Source organism: Arvicanthis niloticus, chromosome 3, assembly GCF_011762505.2.
Source record: "Arvicanthis niloticus isolate mArvNil1 chromosome 3, mArvNil1.pat.X, whole genome shotgun sequence".
NCBI lineage: Eukaryota > Metazoa > Chordata > Mammalia > Rodentia > Muridae > Arvicanthis > Arvicanthis niloticus.
Window position 1 is genome coordinate 70,634,561 of NC_047660.1, and position 24,660 is coordinate 70,659,220.

Genomic DNA, 24,660 nt, shown 5'->3' on the forward strand with positions numbered 1-24,660 from the left:
GGAATTGGACTGTAGGAATAGTGAGATACTTGGAGAAAGCCCCTATCGTTGGAACCAAAGGCGCTGCTCTCGAGAAGACCCAGAGCCAGCATCCAACACACTCCTTGGCAAGAAGCAGAAGCCACCGTGACCTGAGTCTACTGTCGCTGTTCTAGTGGAGATGGCCATCAGCTGTTTAAACCCTATAAAAGGAGATCTCTATTTTTGACATTAGATCCTCTCTCCTGGAGGTGTACCTCGTATATATCCAGATTCTCTCCCTCGTCTCTTCTCCCCCTTCCACCGCCCGTGGTGTCAGCTGAAGATTCTGCCTCCCATCCCCAATCTCATTGTTTTCACCTTTGCCCTCGTACCTTTGAGCCCCATCACTGACCCGGCCACACCATTCTCTCTGGTCATAGCCCTGCTTCATGAGCCCTGCTCCCTTCCCCAAGCTGACCACACAGTCTTGCTGGACGCACGGGTTGAAAGATATGCATAAAAATGTCTGTGATAGCTGACTGACAACAGTCTGCTCGTTCTCCTCAGATACCCCTCCTCCTCATTAGACAGTAAAGCTCAATATCAACAGGAGAAACCAAGACGGAGCTGCCATGACGAGTGGGGCCCAGAAGACAGAACCAGCCTTTCCCTGCAAACTCACTCCCAGCAGCTCCACACGAGCTTCCCCTAAGCCAGACAGACACTCAACAGATCCCTGTACCATGGATCATGATCAGTCCTGCCTCTCCTCACACAGAAACACAGGTGAGGTTGAGTCACCTGGGGATGACATTCAGGACCCTAGCTGTAAGTGCCCAAGCTGCACTCCAGGGACACCATCTGGAGGCCTTCATTTCCAAGACCCACATGAGATGGCTGCTGATTCTAAAGGACGCGGTGGGAGGTGTGGTGGGACAGGAGAAGATGGATCCCGAAGCACGGCACAGTATCATCCGGGCTCAAATCCCCACTGAGCTGTATGAACTTGGAAGACGGAGTGGTCCAAAAGGTCTAAGAGCTGCTTGGGGGCAGGAGGCTGTGTGTCTGGGAATTAGTTACAAATGCAGACTCTGCCCCCATGTCCCACCCCAAGTATGGAACGCAGACCCTGTTTGACTAGCTTTCCAGATAACTGAGATCAAGGCTTGTTTATGTTTGAGAACCACTGACAAGGGAGCCAAGAGAAGCACAGCCTCCATGTTCTCACAGGATAATCCCCAGGCAAGGCTAGTGTGAAGCCAGGCGAGAAAGAGGTATGGACCTTTCTTTTCTTTTCCTTCTTTTTTTTTTTTCTTTAGAAGTCATGGAGTTTAAAACAATAAACAAGCCATCGAAATGTCACAATATTATTAAGGCAGGACTGACCTCTCTGGTTTTCTATTCATCACCATCTATCCAGAGAAGAGAGGTACTAAGGATGGATGGGGGAGGGATGACCCCACTTATTTGGATTTTAGTGTGCTGTACAATAAGGTGTGATCCAGCCTGGGGTGGCCACAGACACGATGAAGCAAAAATGTCAGTGCTGTCATTTTTTTTTTAAACCCAGACTCCCACCCTCACAGCCTCTACCTCGTCCACAGAGTACAGCTCCACTCCCAGGAGGAGGGCTGTGATGGGTCTGGCGGAAGCCATGGCAGCCAGAACATTACCTCTAAACAGCTGCTCCGGAGAGCCGTCTGGTGAAGACGTATTAACTCACTGGTCTGCCGGTGAACCAGGAGACATGCGGCGGGGGGAGCACAGTTCTCTTGATTAGAGGACCATAATACTGTGCTTCCTTTGAAGGGGAGGGCACAGACGCTGTACAGGTTATGCGGAGCTGAAAACATTACACTTGAACCAGATGTTAGGTGAAAGCTGTGTGCGTGGATGGAATGATCACTTAAGGGATTGCTCCATCTCCTCCCTCTCCACTTCGTCCTCCTCCTTTTTCTCCCCTCCTCTGGTGTCTGCTGGGGAAAGCTCATCATTATTGAGTGGCCACCTGAGTATTGTGATGTCAGAGGCATCAGCCATAGGGAGCAATGCTAAGAAGAGGCGAGCAGTCCAGGCCTGCTCCAGCACCTGTGTGACTGTGGTATGCGTTCTCAGAACACTTCTACGAGCTTTCTGTTTACCTGATGACACTTCACTTCCTGAACTTACCCTCCCTATTCCAAATTCACACAGGAAACCAAGGTACTGAGCAAGCTGCCTTAGATCACACACCAATACCCTGGCACTGCTGTGGATGGTGCCAGAGTCCCTGATCACTTGTCCGGGCCAGTCTGGAGGGACAGGCTGTTATTATAGAAAGTTTCCACACACCTTCTATTCCTAACGGTGATCACAAGTATTGCTGGCCCACATGCTTCGGTGGCACCAGCAGGCTGTCACACTCTTAGTAAGGCACTCCATTTAGGACCATGCCCCACGTCTTTGCATTGGATATCAATTCACTGGTTCTAGATAGTCTTGAGCTGTTTTCGTCTTATCTCGAGTGCTGCTAACTGGGCCCAGATTAAGATAGCTGGAAATGCAACTTGGGTTCAAGAAAAATCAATTTAGTTCACACAACCCTGGTCCTATCCTGGACGCCAACAACATCAAAAATCAGCAGGTGGGAGTAAGTTATGAGGGCTCTGCTCATAACTCCACAGCAGGGATGGGATTTCTCTTTTTTTTTTTAAATTAATTAATTTATTTTTTTACGTCCAATCTGGCATTTGCAGCATTAGTGCTGAGGAAACAGAAACGAAACTGAAAGGTGGTGTGGGTGTGCCCTCTGTCCATCTCCATGTGTGTGTGGTGGGGGGCGGCGGAGAGAGATTATCCAGGTACCTTGATCCTGATGTGTAAAATGTCTCGGGACTTCAGAGAAAAAGGAAGCAAACCACTTGGAATGAGAGTGGACCATGGGGAGCAGACACAGCCTTTAGCACATGGTCTGCTCAACTCATCAAGGAACAGAGCCCAGGTCCTAAATAAAGTCCCAGAAAGCACACACACGGGAAGTTCTGGCTTGGGTATAAAACAACTAATTGGCCAGGAGCTAGAGAGATCAACAACTGAGGTGATTTGGTTTCCGATTCTGCCATAAATTTCTTTCAACCATGTAGTAAATAAAATAAAATTTCATTGTAAGCGAGCCTCGGCTGTCCCCCATGTGACTGCTTTGCTGCCGCCTCATGTGACTGGCCTCCCAATTTAGCGCGTACCCAACTCCCAATGACCTGTAATAACACTATTCCCAAATTAGAGCTCTCGATTTGACTTGGCTTTGGTTCCTCCCTCAAAGCAAAATAAAGCATCCGTTTTCTTATTTTCACATTCATAATACTCCCCCTCGGAGCTGCCAACTCAAACCCTGCTCCAGGCAAACCGAGCCCTCCCTACTTTTTTTTTTTTTTCCTTCTTCTTCTTCTGGTTAGCCAGGAGCCTGATGGAAAAACACCAAGAGACAAAAACAAAAACAAAATCAGACGAAAATTCCAAGTAAGTGACATTCAGCTGGAAAAGCTATGATTCACATGCAAATAAAAACCTCCCCAATTCACTCACAGCATCTTATGATGCAAGCCCCTGGCTTCAACATAAAAAGGACAGCATGAAATCACTCACAATTAAACTTACTCCGGAATACTGGAATTCTCTGGCAGAACCCTCTCAACTAATGATAAGAACCAACACCCCACCCCCAACAGTAGCAGGATGAAACCAACTGGGAGGGAGCCCAGGGCATCCCCACCTAGGCTGACAAGCCATCCTGAAATCCCCCAGGGGGCCCTGTATCCACTTATCCTCATTCACCCTTAGACTTCTCATAGCCTGGGAGGCAATCAGGTTAGAGACAAGTCTCCACGGAAAGTGTTCTCTTCTCAGCAGACATACAGACAGGAAGAACTGTGCTAAGAACACCACACTCAGCATCCTACCCAGGAGGCTACAGTCCAAGTTGCCATGCCCTGGACAGAGCTCCTCAGCCCTGTGCAGAATCTCCATCTGAACTTCCCAGTATATCAGCCTGTGAGTTGAGCCTCAACCTGGATACAGTAGTAGATCCTGTTCCTCAGAGTGTCATCCCAGCTCTTTCCCATCCTTCAGGGGATGAAGGTTATCTGATACGGCTATCATTTTTCTCCACATGTGGCCTCTAGGGACTATTATCTCTGCCTTAAATCATGAGATTATAGAGTTGCAAGGGTCCCCTTTACTGGATGTGAATGTCTCTACCAAAGAAGTCCTGCCTAAGAGTCTCCTGGACCTAATGCTCCAGGCCGTGGCAATCACCTCCACTGTCGGAGAACTGGGTCTACAGAGCCATAGTTGGCCTCTGTAACATTTGCCCAGTTAACTGGGACCCATTTTCCTAAAACAGTGACGAACAAATCTATGATACTCTCATGCCATTGTTCACAGTAGTCACATAACATGCAAGGAAAGACTCAAATGTCTACCAGCTGACAAACAGAATGGATGATGCACATGCAATACTATTCACCCTTCCTAGGGAAGGAAGTTCTGACACTAGCTACCACACGCACGAGCTTCTAAGACACTATGCCCAGTGGATTAAGCTAGGTTAAAGGAGGTGGATAATGCACAATTCCACTTACGTCAATCAGATTCTTAGAGATAGCAAAATGGAAGCTGCTGGTGGCTGGGGCAAGAAGAAGAGGGATCACCATTTAATGGATACTGAGCTCTTGTTTAATTAAGATGGCAAAGGGATTTTAGAACAGAATAGCCCTGATGACCCCCTCAACTTTGTGAATGTGATTAATAGCGGAACAGTACTTAAAATGGTTAAAACGGGTGAATTTTATGTTAGGAGTATTTTATGACAATAAAAATATAAAAAGGTAAATCTATTCTCCTTTCTCCTTTTTTAAATTAGATTAGAAATCTAATCTCTCTTTACAAAACAGAGCTATTCCCCCATATCTATCTTATTAGCCTAAAGCTCACAGCATTTGAAAATTATTCTTGGAGACGTGATTTCTAGGCACCCCTGCCTCTTGGCACTCCCTCCTTTGAATATATTTAATATCTCTAAAAACCAGGTATCCAGAGCTGAGCCTTGCACTGGGTTCAGCTGCCCTCTCCTCAGGGTCCTGTTCTGAGGCACCCCCTTAACCTCAACACTGAGAGTTGCACAGAGTGGGTCCCCTGACTACCTGCTTCAGCTACTAGGACAAAGGTCTAGGAATTAAAAACAAGAAAGCACATCACCACCCACTGTCTCAGACCTGACTCTATTCCCCGGATGCCGTGGCCAGGTGCAGCTGAAGCTAACCCAGAGAAGGCGATGGGAGAGGAAGCGTAGCTCAGCACACACTGGCTTTCAAGACATTTTTCGATGGCTTCTAGGTGTTGGGCAAATGGAAATGGGCAGGGGTCTCGATGGTTGCTTCTCTGTACGCTACCATAAGCCGGGGGCATGATCAGGGTGTTCAGAAAAGTCTGCTACGTGAGTGTAGCCCCCTAGAGATGAGCAGATTGCATCCCATTGGGTGCAAAGATACACTCCCGACACCTCTGCCCATCTGGAAAAGGTTATAAAGTTTGAGGCAGGAAAGCTCCGTTTTGCATTTTGAAATCTGTTGGAATGAACAGCCTGGGTGTTGGTCTTGCTCCACAGGAGTCAGCCATTTCCTCAAAGTGAACTGCTCACCCTTTGGAAGTGGACCCGTGATTTGAGGGTACCACGTGAAGAGCTGCTAACTTGGTAAATATTGACAAGCACAGCATGCAGCTTCTCTAAGGAGCACCACTTATTTGTCAAATGAACGACCCTTCATGGGGTAACCTTAAAAAATAATTACATGCATGCCTGTGTAGGATGTGCGGGTGTTAGTACATGTATGTAGTATGTGTGTATGCATGCATGTATAAGGTATGTATGTATTCATGTATGTGTGCCTCACCCCCTAGCTGGACAAAGCACATGTCAATAGGGTTGACTAATTTTTCCACTTTCATCTACTTGACTTCTGATTTTCTGTTAATATCGGAGCCAATAATAGGTTGACTTTGGAAAACTTTTCCCAATGCCAGTATTTTGTCTGGAGTTTGAAAAGGCAGAGTTAAAAACTACCCTTTCTGGGAGTCTTTTGGTTTTGGGATTTGCCAGAGAGATTCTTAAGAACCTGCCATCTCCTGGAGTCTGTGCCCACGAGATGAGCCAGTGTTGGCCTCGGCTCTCTCCTGTGTTGACCACACCCGGATAAGCAGGAGATTTGCTCTTTTGTGCGCAACAGTTTAGACTTCAGTCACCTGGCTTGAGAAGGAGCCCTTTACTCTGAAAAAATAAAAACTCAACTCCTTTAAAAAAAAAAAAAAAAAAAAAAAAAAAGGCTCCTGTTCTCCCAATTCCTCCTCTGTGAAATAGGCCAGCTATAGAAATCTACGAAAGCTAAAGAGACAGATGAAGGTTTGGAGCACTCTATGGGAGAAGAAATTAAGTCTGTGTGTGGTGGGCTCTTAGGTAGGAATAAACTAAACCAAGAAGCGTTCTGGGTAAAGAATCACAAAAGACTGACAAAAGGTCACCCAGGACCCCAGCCCCTCCATCATCATGGCCATTTTAACCTGACGGGAGTAAAGAGCGTAGGAGTCCCGAGTGGTAGCTCTGGGGTCTCCCTGTCATCTTCCTGCATCTCCTGAGACAGAAGGAGAGATTACATCGGTCTCTCTGAACCTGAACCTGGGCCTCAGACTTACTTACAACTTTGTTTTCAGCCTTTCTCACAAGGATTACCCTGGGGGAATTCCATTTGCCTTCCATCCCAACCCCTTTGGAGGTGGCCTGTAGAGAAGATTTTGTGGGGGGAAAAGCCTGTCCTTCCTAGTCTTCTGTAGATAGAACAGAACCCATACTCTGGAGGGCCGGAGCACCAGCAGCCCCTTTTGTTCCTCCAGAACAGGGCTTCCCTGGGGAGATGCCACCTCAGATCCTGTGATATCTAACAACGGAGTAAGTCAACACGCAGGCTACAGAGAAAAGTTGGTTGATTATCCACGCCCCAGAAATATTTCTTTTGAAGATTTATTTTTTTTTATTTTATCTGTATAGGAGTTCTGCCTGCATGTGTGCATGTGCACTGTGTCTGTTCAGATGGCATCAATGCACTGTGTTTGTTCAGAGCCCAAGAGGCTAGGATATGGCATCAGAGGACTAGAAACTGGAGTTAAAGAGTGTTATAAATCATCACATGGGCACTGGGAATCGAACCTGGGTCTTCTGAAAGAGCAACCAGGGCTGTGAGCCACTGAGCCATCACTAGCCCTAGGTACCAGCAATTTTACAGCCAGTGGGAACTGGTCATTTTTCTCTATGTCCAGCAGGCCTCTTACACACAAGGCAGCATTGGTCAAATATAAGCCACGAACCCTCGCTGACCTGTGTTGCTGGTAAAGTGGAGCTTTGGTCTCGGCGTATCTCCTTTTATGCTCTAATTTAATGTGTTTTTATTTTCTCCACTGCATCATTTTTTTTTTAAATATTGTTTGAAAGGATGATGCCATTGAATACATACCAAGAGCAGAACATCATGGAGACTTGACCCTATAGATCCAGGGTCTGCACAAGCAGATATTTAGAATACAGCCAGTGAGCAGTGGGCACTATCAGTAAGGTCACTGGGATTGGGGACATATCTGAGAGTCACAAAAAGAGACTTCAGTGGCTATGTGCAAGCCATGTAACAAACAAACAGGTTCTGTGTTTGTTACATGGCTATGATTGGCCCAAGGGAAGACTCTGCAATTTTCTTGTATGCAGGCATGACCTGGGAAGACACAAAGGTATGCAGGAGAGAAAAACAGAATGGATACCAAGAGCAAGAAGCTGATAGGGAACTGAGCAAGGTCCAGCTATTTCTGCTGCCTCTCGAGCCATGGGTTTTGGCACAGCTTAGGATTTTCCCTCTGTTGATCCATTTCCCCAGACCCTTCCACGCACACAGCAGAACCTCACATCCCTAAGCATTAAAGGTGATATTTCGATCTGTCACGAGGGCCCTTATTTCATGAGATATTTGTGAAACCACAGACCCCTTCCATCTCTGCACATGTTTGAGCTACTCACCCCAACAGTTCCCATCAGGCTAGCCCTGTAACCATAGATTGCATGTTATGACAACATAACGATTTTGTGGTCTCTCTTCAATAACTACACACTTCCTATTGAAGGGGAATATTGCATCCATCATAAATCCTTCCCCACTCAAGAGCAGCGTTTGTGTTCCAGCTCATTCCTACAGCTTTGCTTCTGGGAGATTTCCAACCTTCACTCCCTCTTTTTCTCTCTCTCTCTCCCTCTCCCCTGCCCTCCCCCTTTCTCTCTCCTCAGAGAAGCTCTGCTAAACTGGCTTCTCGTACATTTTTTATTTGGTACTCCATTCACATTGAACAAAGTCAAACTTTTCTAAAATTACAGGCACCCGCACACACACAAACCCGTACACACAGCTTATGCTTTCGTGTTGGATCCCCGATTTGTGTCTGATGGGCTAGTGCCATTTACTAAGTGTGTAATAGTGTTTTTAAAAGGTTGCAAAATCTGTTCCCAAGCGCAATTTCCAAAATGAGAGTGCCTGGCAGCTGGTGGGGAAACTAAGGCTCACTCTTGTTCCCAGCAGCCCTGGTGTCCACTGCCTGTCCCTGAGGAGGCTAAGCTGTCACTGGGTGAAGGCAAGGCCTCATAGCTTCTTTTATGCTTTCTTGGTTTTTCCTTGGTAGGAAATCCAAACCTCGACAGACATTAGAAATTTAATCACAGGTGAAAAGCATATCCCAGCATGCTTCCACAGATATACAGAATCAAATTCTGAAAGCAAACAAACCATTGCTTTATTCCTCTCTCTGGCTCTGCTGGCGGGCTGTGAGGGAACTGGGTGTGTCGGATGAGGAGAAGGACTCTAGAACATACCATTATGATTATCTAATAACAATAGCACTCTTCCTGGCAATGCCCTTTGAAAAGACTAAAATAAGCTTTCCTTTACATCCTAGCAAGTTTCTGGGGTGAAATAAAAAAGCTAAAATACAAATGACTTCATCATGTATCAGTGACCCTGGTTGCTTTAAGCTTTCTTAAAACCATCACACTGGAAACCAGCAAAAATGCTGAGTGGAGACTTCAGGATCTTGTCTCAACTGTCATTTTTCACTCTTCTGGAAAAAGATGTTTAACAAATTTGGATAAATATAAATTAGGTAAGCTGACTTCCCCCTTAAAATAATTACATCAAAGAGTAGTCACACACACACAGCCCCCCAAACAAACCCAACAACAATGACTCCAATAAATTACAAGCATAAATATCACCTTAGCAAATAGTCCAGAAATATATACAGTTGGAGTGCCAGAGGCAGACCTCAGCCTCACACGGCATCAGTGGTAAGCCATTTTGCAATGAAATCTATGTTTAGAAAGCAAACATTTGCTGGTAAGGCTTCATTTACTATGCACTCACATCTTACTGCCTTTTATTTTTTGAGAAGTTGTGTCTTTTTCTTCCAGATAGAAAATCTGGTTGTTTTTATTAAAATCGATACTACTTCTGCCTTTTATAGTTCTGTATCTACAACTTTACAAAGCTTAAGAAAAGGCAGAATGACTTGAGGCAAGCCAGGGAGATTTCCTAGCAGATACAGAATAGGAAGGAATGGGGAGAGGGGCGCACTGGGATGAGCAAACAACTGAAGACACGAGGTGTGGAGGCACAAGGTGCGGCGCTGGGAAACTAAACCTACCATTCCTTCTTGTTTGGACACACACAATTTGTTCCTTAATTGTTTTGTTTCCATTCCCTCCAGGTCACTCCAGGTCCCGTCTGAGACCTTGTTGGCAAACCTTGAAGACTGTCAAGTGGAAGGCAACACTGCCCTTCAGATGCTCTGACGCTTTGACTGGATGAGGCTCAGGGGATGGAAGGTGACTGGGCAGGAGCCAGTGAGAAGGAGACGTCAGATACTTGGTTCTGCTTTGTCTCTTGATTCCAAACGGGACCTCAGGGACATAGCACAAGGTTCTAGGTCTGCAACACACAAACACACACACACACACACACACAATCTTCCTCCCTCCCTCCTTCATGTATGTAAGTATGTTTGTGTACATTTCTGTGTAGATGTGGAGCCCAGAAGTCAATGTTAATTTTTTCCAATCACTCTCCACATTATTTTTTGAGACAGGGTTTCTCACTGAGCCTAGAGTCCACAGATCTGGCAAAGACTAATTGGCCAAGGGGCTCTAGTCATCCTTCTGTCTCCACCCCGTCAGTGCCATGATGACAGCACAAGTCACTGTGTGCAGATACATGCCACCACCTCCAGTTTTATACATGGGTGTTGAAGATCTGAATACAAATCTAAGGACCCTGGTGAATGAGCCATCTCCCTCAACTCTGGGAATGTGATAGCTTATTTCTCAGCTTCCTTGGGAGAGAAAAAAAGAAGTTCTTCTACTACAAGTTACTTTCAAGAAATGTTCTGGAAAAGAATGGTTCGTGTACCTAACAACTCAGCCCCAGTGTAATGGCTGGCGTTTGCTCTGAACATCTTTATCTGGGGTTCTTGATTATTCTATGAGTTAAGCTTCTACTCCTGCCCAGACTTCATGGTGTCCACTGACATGTGGCTTTGCCTGACATCCCACAGCATCTGGAAGTAGGAGAGCATGCTTAAGCATTCTTGGTGGCAGATGGGTATTTTTAGCACTTTTAGAAGAGATTAGACTGTTTCTCATACAATCCATTCCTCACAATATTAGCACAATATTAGTGTGTGTCTTAAGAGCACACAGCAGGAAGCTATTGTTAGAGAAGACAGCAGCAGAATGAAGCGGCTGAGTTAGAAGGGATGTGTGCACTCTCTGCTGCTGAAAATACCGTCCACACATTGATTTCCAGTGAGCTACTCCAAAACAGCCTTGCTCCGAAGGGCTACAAATTCATGAGGATCCCCCAAACCCAACTTTAAATATTTGACCTTTTGTTTCAAAGACTAATGGGGAAGTCTTATCTCTGAGTTTCATCGGAGTTCTGCTGGCCCATCACATCCAAGTTCAAGTGCAACTTAAAAAAAGACACGTGTCAGAACAGTCTGCTCTTGATAGCCTCATTTCTTTCTGTGGTCTACCTCTTGGCTATTTACACCACATCTCACACAGCACATTAGGGGATGGTCTTTGAAAGAAGTCTGTGGTCAATGTTAGGCAAAGAAAAAGGGTTGTTATTGTCCAGGACTTCACATCTTCCACAGTATCCCCACAGACGTGAGCTGATGGCAGTCGAGCAAACGGCTGAGGCAGGAAGGTCACTCTCATTTGCCCGTCCTCCCCTGAGGCAGGTCTTAGAACTTCATTCCAAAGGAGCTGCTGTGGAACAAAGAAACACGACCATCCTTGAAGACACAGACATGCCTGGAAGAATCTAGACAGATAGGACTTGGGAAGTCCCCATCCCACGTGACATCGCCAAACCATGCCCATTCTCTCCCAGCTTTGCTTTAACACACCGTCCTCTCTTCAACAGAAAACATCAAAACACAGCAGTTCCTCTTCCTCTATGTATCTTCATTCCATGTCATCTAAAATGTAGGTACATCAATTTCTATCCTATCCTCTTATTAAATTCTTTTGTAGAAAAGATTTTATTTGCATGACTGCCTGCAGATAGACATGTGTGCCATGTGCATACCTGATGCTCTGGCAGGTCAGAAGGCATTGCATTCCCTGGGATAGGGGTTACAGATGCTTGTGAGATACCATGCAGGTGTTGGGAACTGAACTTGGGTCTGTCTGTAGGAGCAATAAAATAAGTGCTCTCACTCCCTGAGTCATCTCTCCAGCCCAAATACTATCTTTTGTAATTAGAGCTTCAACCCTGAGCCCACTGATGGTAAAGAAAGATGTTTCTTTGTCCTTATATTAGATAGACGTGTATAGGCAATATCTGAAGATAGATGATAGATAGACGATTGATAGCTAGATAGCTCGATGATAGATAGATTGACTGATAGAATGTGAACTAGCTGCAGAACATTGGAGACTATTTTAAAAAAGCATTTAAATACTAGCGTAAACCACAACAAATTAGCTCAATAGACACAAATATGCTTTAAACAAAACATTCCAACCTTCGAGAGAATTTCCTTCTACCAAGGACAAATATTTGACTGTGCTTTATAAGCCTAATGAAGACAATATTGTGGTATTTCAGCATGGGGGGGAAGGGTACGGAAGCCTGATTAAGACAATATTGTGGTAACCCAGCATGTGTGGGTCACACGAAAAGGAACAGTCCACCCACAAAAGTCTGCCTTCCATCACATTGACATGGAATCTTTGGTAAGAATTATGCAGGACCCTCAGAGGCTTCTGCCTTGTTTCATTAATATTCATATATTCACTTGGTACAAACCATGGCCCAGCACCACAATTTCCATTACAAAGCTTCTGAAATGCCAGGAATGAGTCACGGCATTGTGTAGTCTGGGCAGTGCACTGATTTTCTCCATTAACCAGGCATACATCCTGACAACTTCCAGGAGAAAAACTGAATGAGTCAGGGTCAGGAATAAACCACAGCAGCATACTCTGTGTGTGGAGGAGCTGGGTCACAGGGGCTGGACAGTGTACTATGTGCATTTAGAGGACCTGGGTCACAGGGGCTGGACAGTGTACTATGTGCATTTAGAGGACCTGGGTCACAGGGGCTGAACAGTGTACTATGTGCATAGAGGACCTGGGTCACAGGGGCTGAACAGTGTACTATGTGCATAGAGGACCTGGGGTCACAAGGATTGGGCTTTTTGTTAATGTTTTGCAGTCTTTAAATAGAAACACTCCCAAAATCCATTTTATCACATATAGCAAAAGAAAATTTCAACCCAGTTACTACTAACTTCATTTACATGTGGTGCTGGGGATGGAACAGGGTCTTGTGTATGCTGGGTAAGCACTGACTACTGAGCTACAGTCTCAGCCATCCTTTTAAAAACAAACAAACAAACAAAAACAAAAAATCTTTTTATTTTGAAACAAGACCTCACAAAGTTGCCCAAGTTAGCCTTTGACCTTACTCTGTAAGGAAGGTGGGACCTGAACTTGGGGTCCTCCTGTCTCAGTCTCCCAAATAGGGTTACAGGATTCTCATGTTCTTACATTATTGCCTAGTCAGAATAAAAGCATAGCTAAGAAATAAATTTAAAGCTACAGGTGTAAGACAGGGTTCTGGCTTATGGTGATCTCTTTGACACCCTGTCTGGCTCCTTTTTGCATTATAGTTCTGGTAAATTGGATGCAGATCTCCTTAGCTCAATACTGTCTTGAGAATTTGCTCAACTCTGCATAAGATATGAAGGCTTAGAGCATTATAATCCAGGACCATAGATTAAAGAATTTAGCATACTTTATACACCTAGAAATTTTCTGATATTTTGAAATATTGGGATGCCTTTAATCCCAACATTTATGAGGCAAAGACAAGTAGATCTCTTGAGTTCAAAGCTGTCCTGGTCAACAAAGAAAGTTTCATGGCAGTCAGAGCTACAAAATGAGATCCTGTTTCAGAAGAAATGAAACAGTGTTAGCATGTCTTCAGAACCTGTGAGTGCATCTACTGAAGGGAAGAAAGATAAAAAGGACAGGATAGGACAGGACCACTCTGAAGCATGGTGGGGGAGAAGCTTTATTATAAATATGTGGATACATATATGTACACACACACACACACACACACACACACACACACACACACACGAGCATAGCCAGAGGCAGACACATCTGGGAAAGACACATCTGGGAGTGTCTAGAATGGACATGACCCTGAGCCACGTGGGGAAACGGGGTAGGGAAACAGAGCAGAGAAATGGTGGAGACAGTTGCAGCAGCCAGGAGGCCAAAGCTACAAAAAGGGCCAAAATGTCTGGATTAGATAGGGGAGAGCCTCCTGGGTAAGGGCAGGGTAGGAGGTGAAGGTGGGCCAGCCATACCCTGTAAAAGGTGGGGACTGGAGGACACTGGGAGAACTTGGAGGCCAGGTCCACTTTGATACATTAAATAAGGGTCTCCACCATTTGTCCTGGGTTTGAAACTTAACAACTGCTATTTGAAACTAGCATGGTAAGATGATTTTGAAACTAAGCACCATCGTGAAAAATGGAGAAATACAAGTATACTCGGATTTTTTAAAACCATCAGGAGTGGGTTATTACTGAGATGACTGACAGGAGACTGTTGTAGCTCTCTTCCAACAGTACCTATTGTGGCAGGCAACATCTTCATCTCAGGGTAGACTCAGTGGCCTCATCTTTCCCAGTGTTGAGACACTTGGCTTGCTTTTTCTTCCTTCCTTCCTTCCTTCCTTCCTTCCTTCCTTCCTCCCTTCCTTCCTTCCTCCCTTCCTTCTTTCTTCCTGAAGGGGTGGAGAGGCCTCCAATGCTTAGGCTTGACTCAGCATACACAGATGAATAGATCACATGGCCTAATTTAAGGGAGCATCTCCCAATTCTTTTCTAGCTTTTTCCATATTGAGATGAAGGTAAAATCCTGACTTTTCTGAACCTTGTAAGCAAGAACTCTATTCTGAGGTTTCTGAACAGCCACTCATATGTTCACTGGATTCTGATGTCCCTAAAGACCTAGAACTTCAAAACAGGTCCATTAAGACCTCCTTTGCTCCAAAGCGTGACTGTAGCCTCGCTTTCGTGAGCATGGGGAGTACAGGCCGTGTTGGTGTCTTTACTATGTATCTCTATCTAGTGAAACTTGAGAAAACTTAATTCAACATGACACCTCTACTAAATTGCTACCAGAAGCAATCATTTTGATTAAATCACAGCACTCCTAGAATTCACATTTAGTAACAAACTAAAAGACCCGAAGCTCTCGGCTGCTGAAACATGGGTCCCTGTGTGCTCATATTATTGTGTAATCAGAACATGGCTAAGGAAAAGATTGCAAAGGTTGCCCTCCAGCAAAAAGATTCACAAGCTTTTTGTGGCTTTGGGGGTGGGCAGGCTATATTGCTGGTCATGGTAGTGGGGTGTCTGTCTGTCTTCCAAAGTCTCTCTGTCCCATGTATTTGAGAACCACTTTGAGCACAGCTACGCAGATGCTGCTGGAGTCACTGCACACGCAGCCGGTGGGTCAGCTGAGTTCCTTCTCATTTTCTTGACATCTAAAGATATCTGCAGAAGATCAGACTCTGCATTGTGTTGGCAGAGGCCACGTCCCCGTGTAAGAACTCTGCTAGCCTCAGCATGCAAGGGGCTTTAGAGAGAAGAACCTGTGGCTTTCTTTCTCTTTTGATTCACAAACTTCTGGGCCCACAGTGAGGTCAGGTCTTAAGAAAGCTGAATGTGCAGTGTGACTTTTAAAGGGAAACCATGCAGGCCTGGAGAGACAGCTCAGTGGTTAAGAGCACTGGCTGCTGTTGCAGAGGACTTGGGCTTGATTCTCAGCATCCACATGGTAGTTCACAATCATCTGTGATTTCAGTTGTAGGGGATCCAGTGCTCTCTTCTGAGCTTTGTGGGCACTAGGCATTCATGTGGCACACAGACATACACGCAGGTAAAACACCCATATGTGTAAAATAAAAATAAATACATCTAGAATGTGGAAGACAGGCAGACAAAACTACAGAGACAGAGAGGAAGAAAGAAGATAGAAAGGAAGGAAGGAAGGAAGGAAGGAAGAAAGAGGAAGAGAAAGAAAGAGGAAAAGAAAGAAAGAAAGAAAGAAAGAAAGAAAGAAAGAAAGAAAGGAAGGAAGGAAGGAAGGAAGGGGAAAAGAAAGAAAGAAAGAAAGAAAGAGAGAGGAAAAGAAAGAAAAAAGGAAAGAAAGAAGGAACGCAGAAAACCCACAGCAGAAGCGCAACGTAAAGCAGCAGCAAAGGTCTGTCCTTTTCTTCCTAAAACTGGGATAACTTCCTGGCAGCTTGCTCGATGCCACCGAATACTTTTACTGCTCAAAGGAGATAAGCGCCCTGCCAGGCTTCCTGCCTGCCATGGAAGAGACCTGGCCTTCCTTTGTATAAACTCTTCCCAAGGAAAAGAAAAGGGAGCGCCACAGTTTCATCCTGGCGGTTCTGGTTCTAGCTGGATTTAAGTAGGATGTTAAAATGGATTTAGGTCGCAGCAGGGAGGGGTGAACGAATTCTTAGCGCTCCTCTCACTTAACTGAATGTCCCCAAGCCTGGCCTCTTATGACTGAGGCATCAGGTGCTTCAAAAGTAGGAGAGAGCAGCCTTCTGAGCTTAGATCCCCAAAGGAATCTGATCCAGACTCATGAACTAAGGGTTAATGTCTGTTAATATTGACATAGACTGAAGACCGACATTTGATCTACCTTCAGCCAATGTGATGGTCAAGAGGAGACTTAAGCTAATTCTCTGTAGACTCAGCTGGCCAAGGGCGGTTTGGAGTGTCAGTGCTGATAGGAGAAGACTTCACTCAGAAGGGTTGCAGAGGCTTTTGCCTCACATCATGGGGCTTTGACAGAGGGCCCCACCCCTGTGATGCCTGGGCATCCGGGTAAAGGTGAAGACTGACTGTATTTCCAGTGTTCTTTTTAGCAGCTGAGAGGTTAATGAAGTGAGTCCAAGTTTCAAGTGCTAAACGCAGCAGGCGGCCTACTTTGCCGACGCTGCCTCCAAACCCATGGTCAAGTACAAGGCAGCCATTATTTCTTCAGTGACCCCGAGAATGTTTCTCGTGCCTGTATTGTTTTCTAACTTTGGAAGAAGCACCAAATAAGGACGGCTTTTGGTTCAAGGTAGGACCCATGACTATTTATATGACCTCACTCTTTCTTACATAATATAACAAACAGACCTCTTAGGTCTGAAACAGAAAGAGCCAAATTCTGCCTTTAGACAAACATGTGCTGATCCCATTGAAGTCAGGGTGACTTGGCTCTCAAGTAGCTGAGGGCAAACGTCCCCCTTGAGCAAGGATGCAACGGGTAAGTCAGGGTTTCCCAGCCCAGAAAACGGAGCTCTGAAAATGAGCCACTAGAGGAGTATGAAGAAAATGTTTTTAAAGCCCTAACCAGCAAATATTTTCCATCCTGGGAGAAGTAGCCTCTCTCCCTTCCGAGATGACAGCATGTAGTCTTTGAGAAGCACACCAGACAGACTCCTCTCCAGAGACCATTTGAGACGTCTTTCTGTAAGCCTCGGATGCAGGTGTGGACCAAGAGCTCACCCTCCTGTTAATGCAGCCACTTCCCTCCCCTTCATCTCCTGGGAAGATGCAGATCTGGCTTCAGAGCAACAGATGAGTTTAAACTCTCACTAGTCGGCTCATTGCTCCCAAGCTACATAGACATTTTATAGTAATTGTTCTTGATTTGGTTTGTACATAGATTTATTTACTTTCTTGTTCCCAAAAGAATTTTAAATACATACATGGGGTCATGAGGACTGCTCACATTGCCCCATTTTATTAAATATTATTGCCCCATTAATATTAAATACATATTACACACACAGACGTTTGTGTGTGTGTGTGTGTGTGTGTGTGTGTGTGTGTGTGTGTACCAATGTGACCTTGGGTAATTTTTAACAATTGATGGTAGCTGGAGTTGAAAATGATCAAATCTATTGCTCAAACTATCCAATTTTAAATTTTCAAGTAAATCTCAAGGTTGACAGGGAATCTTCTTGGGGACACTGTGAGCTGGTCAGGCTTTTGTGATGTCCTCCTGAACCTTATCTACAGATGTTCAGGAAGGACTGAGAGGCATAGGTTTTCAGGTGCAGCAATGATAATAAAGTCTTCTTTGCCTTCACCTTTGTCCACCCCAGTGCACCCTCTACCTGCTCTGATGGAGAATAAAGGCAACTACATTTAAGGGGGATTTACACACACTAAGACTCAAAAAGCAAAACTGAGTGTTTTCTGATGAAAAGCAAACACCATCACTGAGAAGCAGCAGCAGCTGGTGGCAGCGGGGTGATGCTCTTTCCTCTCGTCCCTCCTCCTGCCCATCTTCCCACTCACCACTGGATCCCTAACCCACACCTTTTGCTCTGCAGTCTAATTTCCAACTTGGACTCTGCTGGATCCTTCCTTGAGGGATCCATTCCAGCTTGGGTTCTAAGCCCTGATAGTCCAAGCTCCAATCTCATGGCTGCTGGCAACCGGCTAATTGTTATAGCCACCGGCACTAAGATGGTGAGACTTGCCCTGAGACGGGTCTGGATTCTAGCTTCAATCACAGTGACTGCCAGGTTCCAGAAGACTAAGCTCAGGTCACGTGTTCAATAAAGTCCAGGACTCCAGTGTTGACACTCAAGACCCCACGATCTTGTCCTGGCTTCCCAAGAAACTTCTTGTTCTAGATGCTTTCCCCAACTCTGTACTTCAGTGTAGACTCTGCCTTGACTCATCCTGCCCTCCAATCTGGAAGGATACTGCCCATCTCCACTTCAAGAGCAATCCTGTACTTGGCATTTGACAAATTTAGTGAACATTCAAAGAAGACTTAGGAAGTCTGCTCCACAAACTTTGCATGTCTCTCTTAATTCATTCAACTCTAGATATTGTTATTAGCCCCATGCAGTTTTTATTGGTTTGCTTGCTTACTGTGTTGTGCGTTTGTATGTATGTGTCTGCACTCGAGTGCACGCATGTGCCAAAGCACGTGTAGAACTCAGAGGACAACTTGCAGGAGTCAGTTCTCTCCTTCTACCTCGTGGGCCTTGAAGATCAAACTTGGGTCATCGGGTTTCATGGCAAGTGCCTGTACTTGCTGAGTAGACTTGCCCTCAGACCAGCTTGGAAGACGAGGAAGGAGAGGCATAGGGACACACTCTCATTTCCCCATTGATTTCTTCCTCCCCATGAGTTCCATGCCTTTGGTTGTGTCTCTTTTATGTCCTCAGTATTTTGATCTTTGTGGGCTTTTTCATCTTTCCTGATAGGCATGAAGTTCCTAAGAAAGAGAATCCACACCAGATTCTACTTTGTCCCCATGGTTCACTCTACCCTGGATCACTCTTGAGTACATGCCTGTCTGTCAAGATTCATGGGTGTAGAAAAGGAAACAAGAAAGGAAGAGAGTCATTCAGCTCAGGGACTTCAGCTGGCATGAGGGGACACCCCATCCTTTGTTCCTACCCCTAAGTGCTTGCTGGTTTTTTTAGCCACACTTGCAGGTAGCCTTGCTACATAAAGTGTGTCTTATGAGATGGGCAGGACTGTGGTCAGTCTCCCCTTTGTTCTTTCCACACACGGGAGGTAGTGGCAATGACAGAATGTCAGGGCTGAAAGCCACAGCCATGACAACTGCAATTATTGTTCAGCACAGACTAGTCACTTTCATCCTGTATTGAAATCCTGCACATGTGACCTTATTGCTCTTACTTTACAGATGGGAACCGGGATTCAGCAAGGCTCAGTCATTTGGCCAAGGTTAAAAGCTGTTAGAACACAGCAAGGAGGCTTGAACGGAGTTCTGCCATGCCAGGATCAGTTGGCTGCATCCACTATACAGCAATATCTCTTTTGGCTCCTGTGGTGCAAAAAAAAAAAAAAAAAAAAAAAAAAAGGCTAGTCAGCTGAAACCATTCATTCTGCACTTCCTAGATGCTCTTTGTGGCTTGGCCTTTTAAGTGAAAAGATACACACACACACACACTTCTTTCAAGAAACCAGCAGAAAAGCAACCTATTCTCCCATAATGCAAAGAGTCTACAAACACAGTGGATGGCGAACATATAAAAATACCAAGGCAGGAGCAGGGAGGTGACTTAGGTGGCAGAGTGCTTGCCTCAGGAGGATGAGGGCCTGAATTTGGACCCCTAACACACCTGTAAAAAGCAGGGTGTAGCTGCATGGGCCTGTAATCTTAGTGCTGGGTGTGAGCCAAGATAAGAGAATCCTGGGGTTTGCTAGTCAGCTGGTCTAGCTGAATCAGTAAGTTCTGTGTTCAGTGAGAGACCTTGTCTCAAAAATGAAACAGAGAGTGACCAGGGAAAACATCAGACACCCTCTGCATGTATGCACTCACAGACACATGTGCACCCCACACACACATGTGATACACACACACACACATACATACACACACACATACACGCATACACCAAGACAGTCATGAGATAATGGAGCACGCAGGGGTGAGAGACCCTTAGAGAGACTTGCTTGGAGTCAAAAAAGCAGAGAGAAACACGTTTTGTTTAAAAGCGTGTACTTCATTAACCCGTAAAGATTTGTTGGGCCACAACACTCAAGGCACCCAGAACCTGGCCACAAAACCAAGTCTGTGGTCTGGGCGTAAACTGCATATGTGCTTTGCACAGGGAAAGTGGTTTCCTTCTACCTAGGGAAGGGGACAGGCAGGGAATCCCTCACACTGCAGCACACTTCATCATGATCCAGCTCTGACTCATCATGCCCGGAATGCAGTCTGTTCACTCTGGGATTCTCGGTGCAGTGTTCTGTGTGCAGTAGCAAAGTCATCTTCCAGGCTACTATGTGACAGACAGATCCTTTGCGTTGTTTCCATGGCTCTCATCAACACCCACAGAGGCTGAAACCCAGCATTGACAAAGGATTAAATGAAGACCAGAAGCCCCATTGGATGTTCTTTGTCAGCTGGTTTCAGCCCAGCCTGACACTGGGTACCCTGTTCTGGTCAGAGTGACCATTGGTTTGTACCATTCTTCCGTGAGAGTCTGGTATTCTGGATGACCCTCGGGGGACAGCAACAAAGTGACTTCTCTGAGGGACTCTGATTTGGGGACACACTGACTATTTAACAGTCCCTTTGCTGAGGCTCTTGGAATGAACAGAATGTGCAGGGGGAAAATGTAGGTGAAGGGTCCAGGGAGTGTCCTGTTTGTTCCGATCTAACAGAAACCCACAATCTGTGCAGCCTTGCCAGCTCCCACTTCCCCACAGAAGATTTACGCTACGTTTCTCTTCAAATTGACAGAGGCAAACCATGACCTAATCAAAATAAACGCTCAAAGTCTGAGGAGGTAGCTCAAGTGGCAAAGCATGCGACACACTAGCATGGAGACCTGCGTTCCAACCCCCAAAGCCACGTTAAAAGGCCCAGCTTGGCATAGCATATCTGTAATCTCAGTGCTCAGGAGGTAGAAATGTTTAGATCCGGGGATTCACTGGCCGGCCAGCCAGCCTTGCTGAATATGCTACCTCCTAACGATAGAAGGCACGAATTAAGAGTGGTGGTTCAGAGAATAAACAAAGTGTCCTAGAAATGTCAGCCAGTCTTAGAGTTTCTTTTGTATCTTCTTTCACTTTCTTTTAAGAAACGTTTATTCAAGTTTACAGGCTGCAGTTTGGCTATAGGAAAGAGGTAAAAGCTGGAGGAGAAAAACAATTACTGGTCTGAAATTTGGGGAAAACTTATACCCTGGTTCCATGCCTTCCCCAAACACAGTGGCCAGGCTGGGCAGTAGAAGTGTCCGGATACCTAGGGTATCTGTTGGGGAATGAGGAAAGGTTCCCTCCATCATCTCCCTGTCTCCTAAGACTAATGGTTCATAAAATGGCTCCTTTATACTCTGCTCTCTTGCTGTCACCTACTGTTGCAAGGTTGTCACCAACCTCTTTGGGGATTTTTGACGTTGGGCCATCTCAGAAGGCATGGTACCTCACCCCTGAAGACTGAGTGATGTGGGTGGCAGAGGCTGCTGTGGAAGGAGGAAGGAGCCTGTCCACAGTCACGGAGAGTGTTTGTTTACTGGCAAATGGGATGTTTTAGTAGTGCTTGAGAGAAGGATTAGGAGAGTAGGCGGGTAAAACACATGAGGCATGCGTGCGGTGAGATGATGGGCAGTCCTGAGTTCAAAGTCATGTCAGGGTGGCAACATAGGAGATGAATCTGGTGGTGGTTGCCAGCAGGGAGGATGAGAGAAGACATCATCAGGGATGAGGGGCAGGGAGGTGAGAGGCAAGAGCCAGGTATGCCTTGTCAAGACTCCCAGAGCCTTCCCAATCTGACAGAGCTGTCTCCATTTAGAAAGAGGCACACCGAAGCTGCACAGAGACAGTGCCCACCCACCACATGCTACAGCACATACCAAGTGACCCAGGAGACAAGGAAGCAGTCATGAGACAACTGTGAAAGAAGAGTCACTGTTTACCTGAAAGTCAGTCACTGACGAGATGGACAGCGAGTGACAGCAAGAGAGAGGGAAGGGTGCCACAGAGCCTTAGAGTCTTCACACACAGGCAACAGAACAAGTCTCTCCCTACTCCTCAATCAGTGTCCGTCCTGGTCACTGTGTTTCAGGCATGGACAGGGGAAAGCATAAATCCAATACCACTTTGCGTCTGGAACTTTGACCTGCAAACGTGAGTTCCCAGAGGAAGAGAAGCCTGGTTTCCAAGCTCTGGCCCCAGGCCAGAGAGTGAGCTACCTACTGTTGGTATCAGAGCCCGGGTCTGTCACAGCAGCCTGCACTCACCACCATTTCCATTCTCAAGATAAAGAAACTGGGTCAAGGTCACTGAGTGAGTGAGCAACAGATGAACTCATTGTGAAGGACTTCTTGGATTTGAAGACCTGACCCTCACTCCCAAGTGTTCTCTGGGTTGGTTTGCCTCTATTGGTTTTAATAGATTGGGCTAAAATTTCACCTCAAAATAAAAAGCATGAAATTAGAAAAAAAGCATGGACCTTCGATATCTGTTCAAATCTCATCCATTACTATAGTAGTAGTAATGCACGCACATGTTCCTCTGTGTGTGTGTGTGTGTGTGTGTGCGCACACACGAAGGTGGCACCCATTCAAGAGTGTATAATGGCCAGAGGTAGCTGCTAGGTTTTATACAGTATCTGGAGCTTGCTAAGAACTAGACTGACTAGCTAGCAAGCCCTGAACATCCCCCTGTCTCCAGCTCTCAGCTGTAGGATTATAGGCAAATACCTCCACACCTGTTTTCCCGCCCCTCTTGGGTCCTGGAGATCTGAACCAAGGTCACCAAGCTTATACAGTAAGTTCTCTCCCCACTCCGTCATCAGCTCCAGCCCTAAATCCTATTGTTCATTGTTAATGACTTCTGAAATTGGGCCTTGCATAAAAGGTGAAAAGTTGCCTTAAGTGTTGATTTGTTTCTCAGTTAACTAATAAAATGCCATTCTGCACAAGCTAAAAAGAAAAAAAAAAAAGGACCACTGAAAAAGATGTCACACTTGCCAAGTGGTGGTGACACATGTTTTTAATCTCAGCACTTGGGAGGCAGAGGCAGACAGATCTCTGAGTCTAAGGCCAGCCTGGTCTACAGATCAAGTTCTAGGATAGCCAAGGCTTTTACACAGAGAAATTCTGTCTTGCAGGTGGACTGAAGGGCACAGGGAACTTAAGTTACAGCACATTTATATGGCTTTTCTTAACAACCTCACTGTGAAATACTATTCTCTCTGAAAGTTTTCAAATACCCTGTTAACATGTTCCAGTATCAACAGGCGTCTCTGTACACTAACCCCTGTAGCTGCTTATTGAAAAAGCTGAAGGAGAAGAAAGAAGAAAAGAAGGAAGGAGGGAAGGAAGGAAGGAAGGAAGGAGGGAAGGAAGGAAGGAAGGAAGGAAGAAAGGAAGGAAGATGTCACACTAGTTTATTTTTTCTTAAAACTAAGAGTCTACCTTTTGAGTACCTTCTTCCAGGTCTCAGGATTTGCCCCATCCCATCAACAGGGAGTATCCATACATTTGAAGAATGGTGGCAACGGAAGGGTTAATGCCCAGTGTCAATCACACTGGAATCATTTGTCTTCTCAGTTAAGTGCCTCTGACAATGGGTACTATTTATATGCTAGCAGCATCTGGCTCAGAATGGAAGCTAATACAATGATAATAAATACAATAGTCATACAATTGGTTGGCAGAGGAGCATCCAGAACGATCAGAACGATCAGGCTGCCAAGGCTGCCCTCAGTGGCAACTGAGGAGACGTGGTCACTGATCAAGAGGCTCAGGCTGGAAGCCCTGTCACAGAGAGCTGCTGCACATGGCATTACCCATAGATGTCTCCTCAATAGGGCCCCACCAGCAGACAGAATGCTTCTGAGGTGCCCTCCAATCATTTGCTATTTTATGCCATGCTCTGTAATGAGCAAGGGGTCAGACTTTCTCAGACATAGGTGGCTGAATCTCCACCAGAGGACCTAACATCAAAGTCTCTTACTAAGTTTAACTGAATAAAACTGGAAGCATTTTGTCCCTTAGGTAACTCCCTGAATTTGGGGGTTCATACTCTGACCTCTGTTTCCTCATTAGCAGCATAGAGACAGTACAGTTACTCAAAGCAAGGAAAATGAGATTTCAGGTTGAGTCAGACTCTTCTGTCAGCCTGAATCATCACCCAGCTAGTTCTTTCAGTCTGGTGTGAGTTCGGTCAGCACGCCTTCATTGTTGTAGCCCCAGAAGATCCTCAGAAATCAAGGTAGATGGTGATCAACCAAGAATCAGTAAAGACCAAGGAACTGAACGCAGCCAGCACCACCTGTAAATCTCCATGGCTACCCATCTTTTCTGCCCTCTGCTCCAAACTGAGACCAAGCCCTCAGGGTGGAAGACACAGCCATTAATCCTGAGAGCCGGGTCAGATGAAATGCCACTGAATTACAGTGTTGCAGAGAAATCCAGAGAGAAGTCTTTTCTAGTTGGTCTGGCAGCCATCAGCTGTTCCCCCATTAATTGGAAAGAA

General features: G+C 45.6%; 1 protein-coding gene across 4 annotated transcripts in view; it reads right to left on the reverse strand.

Moving 5' to 3' along the window:
• Positions 1 to 24,660, reverse strand: part of Samd4a (sterile alpha motif domain containing 4A) — a 215,418-nt gene that overhangs the window by 102,861 nt on the left and 87,897 nt on the right. Inside the window, exon 1 of one of the 4 annotated variants that reach the window (XM_076931169.1) lies at positions 1,635 to 1,931. The exons of 2 other annotated variants lie outside the window; for them this stretch is intronic. The gene's annotated coding sequence lies outside the window, so the exon portion shown is untranslated. Of the gene's footprint in view, positions 1 to 1,634; positions 1,932 to 24,660 lie in introns of those variants that run through there. One more of the 4 variants, XM_076931170.1, reaches the window with a different exon arrangement.